Source organism: Oncorhynchus masou, chromosome 31 (assembly GCF_036934945.1).
Source record: "Oncorhynchus masou masou isolate Uvic2021 chromosome 31, UVic_Omas_1.1, whole genome shotgun sequence".
NCBI classification, from domain to species: Eukaryota; Metazoa; Chordata; class Actinopteri; order Salmoniformes; family Salmonidae; genus Oncorhynchus; species Oncorhynchus masou.
The window spans coordinates 27451009-27458022 of NC_088242.1; the positions used below are offsets into that span (position 1 = coordinate 27451009).

Genomic DNA, 7014 nt, shown 5'->3' on the forward strand with positions numbered 1-7014 from the left:
TCTTTGTTTTCCAGTCTACCAGGAGGGCATCCTTCAGACCATCCTGTACATGGACATCTTAGGCCAGTGTGAATCGAGCATCCAGTTATACCAGGCGGTGTCAGAGGAAGGCCCAAAAATTGTCAAAGACTCCCAAGTCACCCAAGTCATAGACTGTTCCCTTTGCTAACGCACGGCAAGCGGTACCAGAGTGCCAAGTCGAGGTCCAAAAGGCTCTTACCCCCAAGCCATAATACTGCTGAACAATTCATCAAATGGCCACCCGGCGTATGTGACAAACATAATTTGATTCGATTTTTGATTTGATTTGGAGACTACAGCACATCGAGCCTGTGGACGGACAGGTCAGTAACTCATCAAATATTATACAATATTGTGTAAAACATTGAATTTGTAGATGCATCAACATGTTGACTTTATGTTCCCTTTTCCCCATGTTTTAGACATGAGGCGTGACATACGGAACATCAGTCTCACCCCTCGAGAAGCCGTGCATGATCAACGACACCCTCAGCAGGGAGATCTGCTGGCGGTGATGTACTGTACTCTCTCACTCTGGTGATAAGACATCATTTAAACATCCCAGATATAAATTCCCACTGTACCCATGATAGAATACAATGTGAATTCAGACCAGCCTTTTTGATTGAATTTACATGAACTAAATTACTTTAGTTGGCTGCTTTGAGCAAAACTTGAATGTAATATAACCTATTATAGGAGCCTATTGTTTGTATGATCTTTATTCCTTGTTCACTTGTTTTTCAACAATGTCATGTACAGGCAGCAAGTAAGACACAGGGTTAAGATATATTTTGAACCTCACAGATTTAAATTCCCACTGTGCCCATGATAAAGTTAACTACATTACTTTAGTTGGCTACTTTGAGCAAAACTTGTATGCAGTGGTGATTTTAGGATGTAAATCTTGGTGGGGCAAGTTCACACTGGCCTAAGATGTCCATGCACTGGACAGTCTGAAGGATGCACTATTTGTTCAGCACTTTTGAAATGTACAGCAACAGAATTCAGAACATGGGTCGTTCTTACAGTATTCTCCCTGTACACCAAGTCAGAACCGTAGGATAAATAAAGGGGGCATATAAGCAGACAATGAAATATCACGACTTCTGCCGAAGTCAAAGCCTCTCCTTGTTCGGACGGTGTTCGGCGGTCGACGTCACCGGTCTTCTAGCCATCATTGATCCATTTTTCATTTTCTATTGGTTTTGTCTTGTCTTCCTACACACCTGGTTTCAATCCCATTCATTACCTGTTGTGTATTTAACTCTCTGTTTCCCCTCATGTCTTTGTCAGAGATGGTTCGTTATTCAGTGTTGTGTTGTTTTTGTATTGGTGCGCGACGGGTCCTCGTACCCACTTTGTTTATTGTTACATTTAGTGTTTGGAGTATGTTTCATTTATTGTTATTTAATAACTCCATTACACTCAGTTTGATTCTCCTAAGCCTGACTTCCCTGCCACCTATACACACGACTCTGACAGAATCTCTGACCAAAAAATGAAGTCAGCAGGAGAAGGTACCCCGGCCATGGAGGTGGAGGAGCGCGTCATGGAACACACGGAGATGATTGACAATCTGAGCGCTGCTATGGATCGCGTTGTCCAGAATATGGACTGCTGGGAGAGACAGGGAGTTTTTCCAGCACCTCCACCAGCACAACCGGGGTCTCCTCTGAGCTCCCTTTCCCCACCTGAACCCAGCAGATCCATTTATCCCTACTTAAGGGTTCGACGGAGATACTGCCGGCTGCCAGGGTTTTCTCCTCAAACTAAGCTTGTATTTGGCCACGGTCCACCAAGCTCCATCGGACCGTGAGAAGAGTTACGCCCACGTCTCCTGCCTCACCGGGAAAGCCCTGGAGTGGGGCAGCGCTGTGTGTGGAGACGAGGATGCGGCGTTGGACCATTTTGAGGAGTTCACTGCCATTTCAGGACAGTATTCGACCACCCACCCGAAGGCAGAGCGGCGGGTGAGCGCCTCTACCATCTGAGGCAGGAGACGAGGAGCGCACAGGAGTTTGCTCTGGAGTTTAGGACCCTGGTTGCCGGCGCTGGATGGAGCAACAGGGCTCTGATCGACCATTACCGCTGTAGTCTACGCGAGGACATCCGTCGGGAGCTGGCCTGTAGAGACACCACCCTCACCTTCGACCAGCTGGTGGACATGTCCATCAAGCTGGACAACATGCTGGCTACTCGTGGACGTCTAGATCGGCGTCTGGTTGTTCCATCTTCCCGCACCCTCTCTCCTGTACCCATGGAGTTGGGAGGGATGGTGTGCAGGGAGACCGGAGGGGGTTCCCGCTCGAGCACCATATGTGGTCCCAGAGGTCACACTGCTGGTCGGTGTCGGGTTGGTTCCTCTGGGAATCAAGGCAGCAGGCAGGGCACTCTGGCATCACCCCAGGTGAGTAGGCACCATTCTCATCCAGAGCCCTCTGTTGCACATATGTTTGTCTCTGTCACTTTTCCTGAATTTTCCCCACGTTCCCAGTATAAGGCGCTGGTAGATTCAGGCGCGGCTGGGAATTTCATTAATAAAAGTTTAGCTCATAGTTTAGGGATCCCCATTGTTCCTGTGGATATGCCTTTCCCTGTTCATGCCTTAGATAGTCGACCATTAGGGTCAGGGTTTATCAGGGAGGCCACTTCTCCTTTGTGTATGGTAACGCAGGGGGGTCACAAGGAAAAGATTAGTATTTTCCTTATTGATTCTCCTGCGTATTCTGTGGTGCTAGGCCTACCCTGGTTAGATTGTCATAACTCCACTGTTTCTTGGCCACAGAGAGCTCTCGCGGGATGGTGGCTATGGAGACATACAGTATGTCTCCGAATCCCTGCGTCAGGGGTACATTCAGCCCTCCATTTCACCCGTCTCCTCAAGTTTCTTTTTTGTGAAGAAGAAGGATGGCGGTTTGCGCCCGTGCATTGATTATCGAGGTCTCAATAAAATCACAGTGAGATAGTTACCCGCTAGACCTTATCACTACAGCGATTGAGTCAATGCACGGGGCACACTTCTTCACTAAACTGGATCTCAGGAGTGTGGACAACCTGGAGCGTTTTCGGAAGGGAGACGAGTGGAAGACGGCATTTAGCACCACCTCAGGTCATTATGAGTACCTCATCATGCCATATGGGTTGATGAATGCTCCATCAGTCTTCCAATCATTTGTAGACGAGATTTTCAGAGACCTGCACGGGCAGGGTGTAGTGGTGTATATCGATGATATCCTGATATACTACGCTACATGTGCCGAGCATGTGTCCCTTGTGCGCAAAGTGCAGAAATGCTTGTTCTTCCAACAATCTGTCTCTTCCTATGGCATCTGATTTCCACGTCAGGAGTGGAGATGGAGAGCTACCGCATTGCAGCCGTGAGTAATTGGCCGACTCCCACCATGGTAAAGTAGGTGCAGCGATTCTTAGGGTTTGCCAACTACTACCGGAGGTTAATCCTGGGTTTTGGTCAGGTTGCTGCTCCCATTACCTCACTACTAAAGGGGGGCCCGGTGCGCTTGCAGTGGTCGGCTGAGGCGAATAGGGCTTTTAGGCACCTGAATGCTCTGTTTACCTCGGTTCCTGTGTTGGCTCATCTGGATCCCTCTTTGCCATTCATAGTGGAGGTAGACGCATTCGAAGCTGGGATAGGAGGAGTGCTCTCTCAGCGCTCAGGTACGCCACTGAAGCCCCGCCCCTGTGCCTTCTTTTTGAAGAAGCTCAGCCCGGCGGAACGAAACTATGATGTGGGGGACCGGGAGCTGTTGGCTGTCGTAAAAGCCTTGAAGGCGTGGAGATATTGGCTTGAGGGGGCTAAACACCCTTTTCTCATCTGGACTGACCATCGCAATCTGGAGAACATCCGGGAAGTGAGGAGACTGAATCCTCGTCAGGCAAGGTGGGCCATGTTTTTCACTCATTTTGTGTTTACCCTCTCTTACAGACCAGGCTCCCAGAACGTTATGACACAGAGGAGCGGTCCATGGATCCCGCTCCCATACACCCAGCTTCTTGTTTGGTGGTGCCGGTAGTGTGGGAGCTGGACGCGGACATTGAGCGGGCGTCACATGCAGAGCCCTCTCCCCCTCAGTGTCCAGCTGGGCATCTGTATGTTCCGTCTGCTGTCCGCGACCGACTGATCTATTGGGCCCACACGTCACCCTCCTCTGGTCATCCTGGGATAAGTCGGACAGTGCGCTGTCTTGATGGCAGGTACTGGTGGCCCACTTTAGCTAAGGTCGTGAGGATTTACGTTTCCTTCTGCTCAGTGTGCGCCCAGTGCAAGGCTCCTAGACACCTGCACAGAGGTAAGTTACAACCCTTACCCGTTCCACAACGGCCGTGGTCGCACCAGTTGGTGCATTTTTTAACTGATCTTCTACCTTCACAGGGTAACACCACGATCCTGGTCGTTGTGGATCGTTTTTCTAAGTCCTGTCGTCTCCTCCCTTTGCCCGGTCTCCCTACGGCCTTACAAACTGCGGAGGTCCTGTTTACACATGTTTTCCGGCACTATGGGGTGCCTGAGGATATAATGTCTTATCGGGGTCCGCAGTTCACATCAAGGGTCTGGAAGGCGTTCATGGAACGTCTGGGGTTCTCGGTCAGCCTTACCTCAGGTTTTCACCCCGAGAGTAATGGGCAGGTGGAGAGAGTTAACCAGGATGCCCAGAACTCGCTACGCCACTCCTCCACTAACCTTTATCCCTTTCAATGTGCATTAGGGTATCAGCCGGTTCTGGCTCCTTGGCATCAGAGTCAGACCGAGGCTCCTGCGGTGGACAATTGGTTCCGGCGCGCGGAGCAAACCTGGGAGGCCGTCCACGTCAACCTTCAGCGCACCATACTGCGCCAGAAAGTTGGCTCAGACAGTCACCGCAGTGAGGCCCCGGTGTTCGCACCAGGGAACAGGGTCTGGCTCTCAACCCGAAACCTGCCCCTCCGCCTGCCCTGCCGGGAAGCTAGGTCCGCGGTTTGTGGGACCGTTTAAAGTCTTGAGGAGAGTGAACGAGGTATGTTATAGGTTACAGATACCCACTAATTACCGTATTAACCCCTCGTTCCATGTGTCTCTCCTCAGGCTTTTGGTGGCTGGCCCGCTCCAAGAGTCTGAAGTGCGGGATGTTACTCCGCCCCCTCTGGACATCGAGGGGTCCCGACGTACTCCGTTCGATCCATCTTGGATTCGAGACGTCGGGCGAGGGGCCTTCAGTACCTCGTGGACTGGGAGGGGTACGGTCCGGAGGAGAGATGCTGGGTTCCGGTTGAGGACGTAATAGATCCTTCCATGCTGCAAGAATTCCACCGTCTCCATCCGGATCGCCCTGCAGCTCACCCTCCGGGTTGTCCCCGAGGCCGGTGTCGACGCGCAGCTGGAGCCGCGCTTCAGGGGGGGTACTGTCACGACTTCTGCCGAAGTCGAAGCCTTGCCTTGTTCGGGCGGTGCTCAGTGGTCGACGTCACCGGTCTTCTAGCCATCATTGATTCATTTTTCATTTTCCATTGGTTTTGTCTTGTCTTCCCACACACCTGGTGCACAAGCATTTCGCTACACTCGCATTAACATCTGCTAACCATGTGTATGTGACAAATAAAATTGTATTTTATTTGGTTTCAATCCCATTCATGACATGTTGTGTATTTAACCCTCTGTTTCTGTTTCCCCTCAAGTCTTTATCAGAGATTGTTCGTTATTCAGTGTTGTGTTGCTTTTGTATTGGTGCGTGACGGGTCCTCGTACCCACTTTGTTTATTGTTACATTTAGTGTTTGGAGTATGTTTTGTTTATTGTTATTTAATAACTCCATTACACTCAGTTTGATTCTCCTGCGTCTGACTTCCCTGCCACCTAAACACATGACTCTGACATGAAAGCTCTTACAATATTCAACGATGGCATTTCTCTAAAACAGGCTTAGGCTACATGTGCACCACCAAGTCAGAACAGTAGGCTAAATTATGAAGCCAAAAGGGACCAAATTAATAGGGTGAGGCACATGGGCTACTAACAGCTTACTACACAACATACACTTAGTATTAATGTCTTAGCTACAGTATACATATCTCCCTGGCATATTACCTCATTTATGCAGCAGCATACAATTTTTGGATTCACCTTGTTGTTCTCACTTGAACAGGAAGGTGGCACAGCGGTCCTTTGTGGGCAAATTTTGTCATCAAACTTTGTCATTCTCTGGATTTATGGTGCTTTCAATACAACTGGAAACTCATGATGTTAGTGATCTTCAGGTTGGAGCTCTAGAAAGAGGCCTGAGTTCCCGACTTAGAATTCTGAGCTTGTTGTCATTGCAGGCAATCTCAATGCTGTGTGTTACAGGGAATGCCAAGAGTGTGCAAAGCTGTCATCAAGGCAAAGGGTGGCTACTGAAGAATCTCAAATATAAAATATATATTGATTGTTTAACGCTTTTTTGGTTACTACATGATTCCGTGTGTTATTTCATAGTTTTGATGTCTTCACTATTATTCTACAATGTAGAAAATAGTAAAATAAAGAAAAACCCTTGAATGAGTAGGTGTATACAATCTTTTGACTGGTACTATATATATATATATATATATATATATATATATATATATATATATATATATATATATATATGGCTAAACAGGTGGGGCTCAAAATGATGGGTCGCCCCTGCTTGTAATATAACCTATTGGGTCGCCCCTGCTTGTATGTAATATTACCTATTCTGGGAGCCTAATGAGTGTGCGTGTGTGTGTGTACGAAATATTTGAAGTGTTTGTCAAATTCACGATGTCAAAAATAAATGGCGGAAAAACGATTGTAACGATTTCTGTGTTTTACTGCTAGGTTTTATGGATATTATGACACATTTCCCCCCCCCAAAAAAAAAGTAGTGGATTTTTGTCAACCCTCCCGATTCAGGATATATCATTAACACAGTCATTGCACGCTTTGTGTAAGACCTATTGAAGATTGATATGTATGTATTACTATGGTGTGGA

At 48.2% G+C, this 7014-nt stretch overlaps 1 long non-coding RNA gene across 1 annotated transcript; it reads left to right on the forward strand.

Annotated features, from left to right (window-relative positions):
* The first annotated feature begins 17 nt into the window (after positions 1–17).
* LOC135523718 (uncharacterized) lies at positions 18–6584 on the forward strand. Its single transcript, XR_010452862.1, has 3 exons — positions 18–344; positions 444–558; positions 5105–6584. It is a non-coding gene; the product is annotated as an uncharacterized LOC135523718 (long non-coding RNA).
* Positions 6585–7014: the final 430 nt, after the last annotated feature.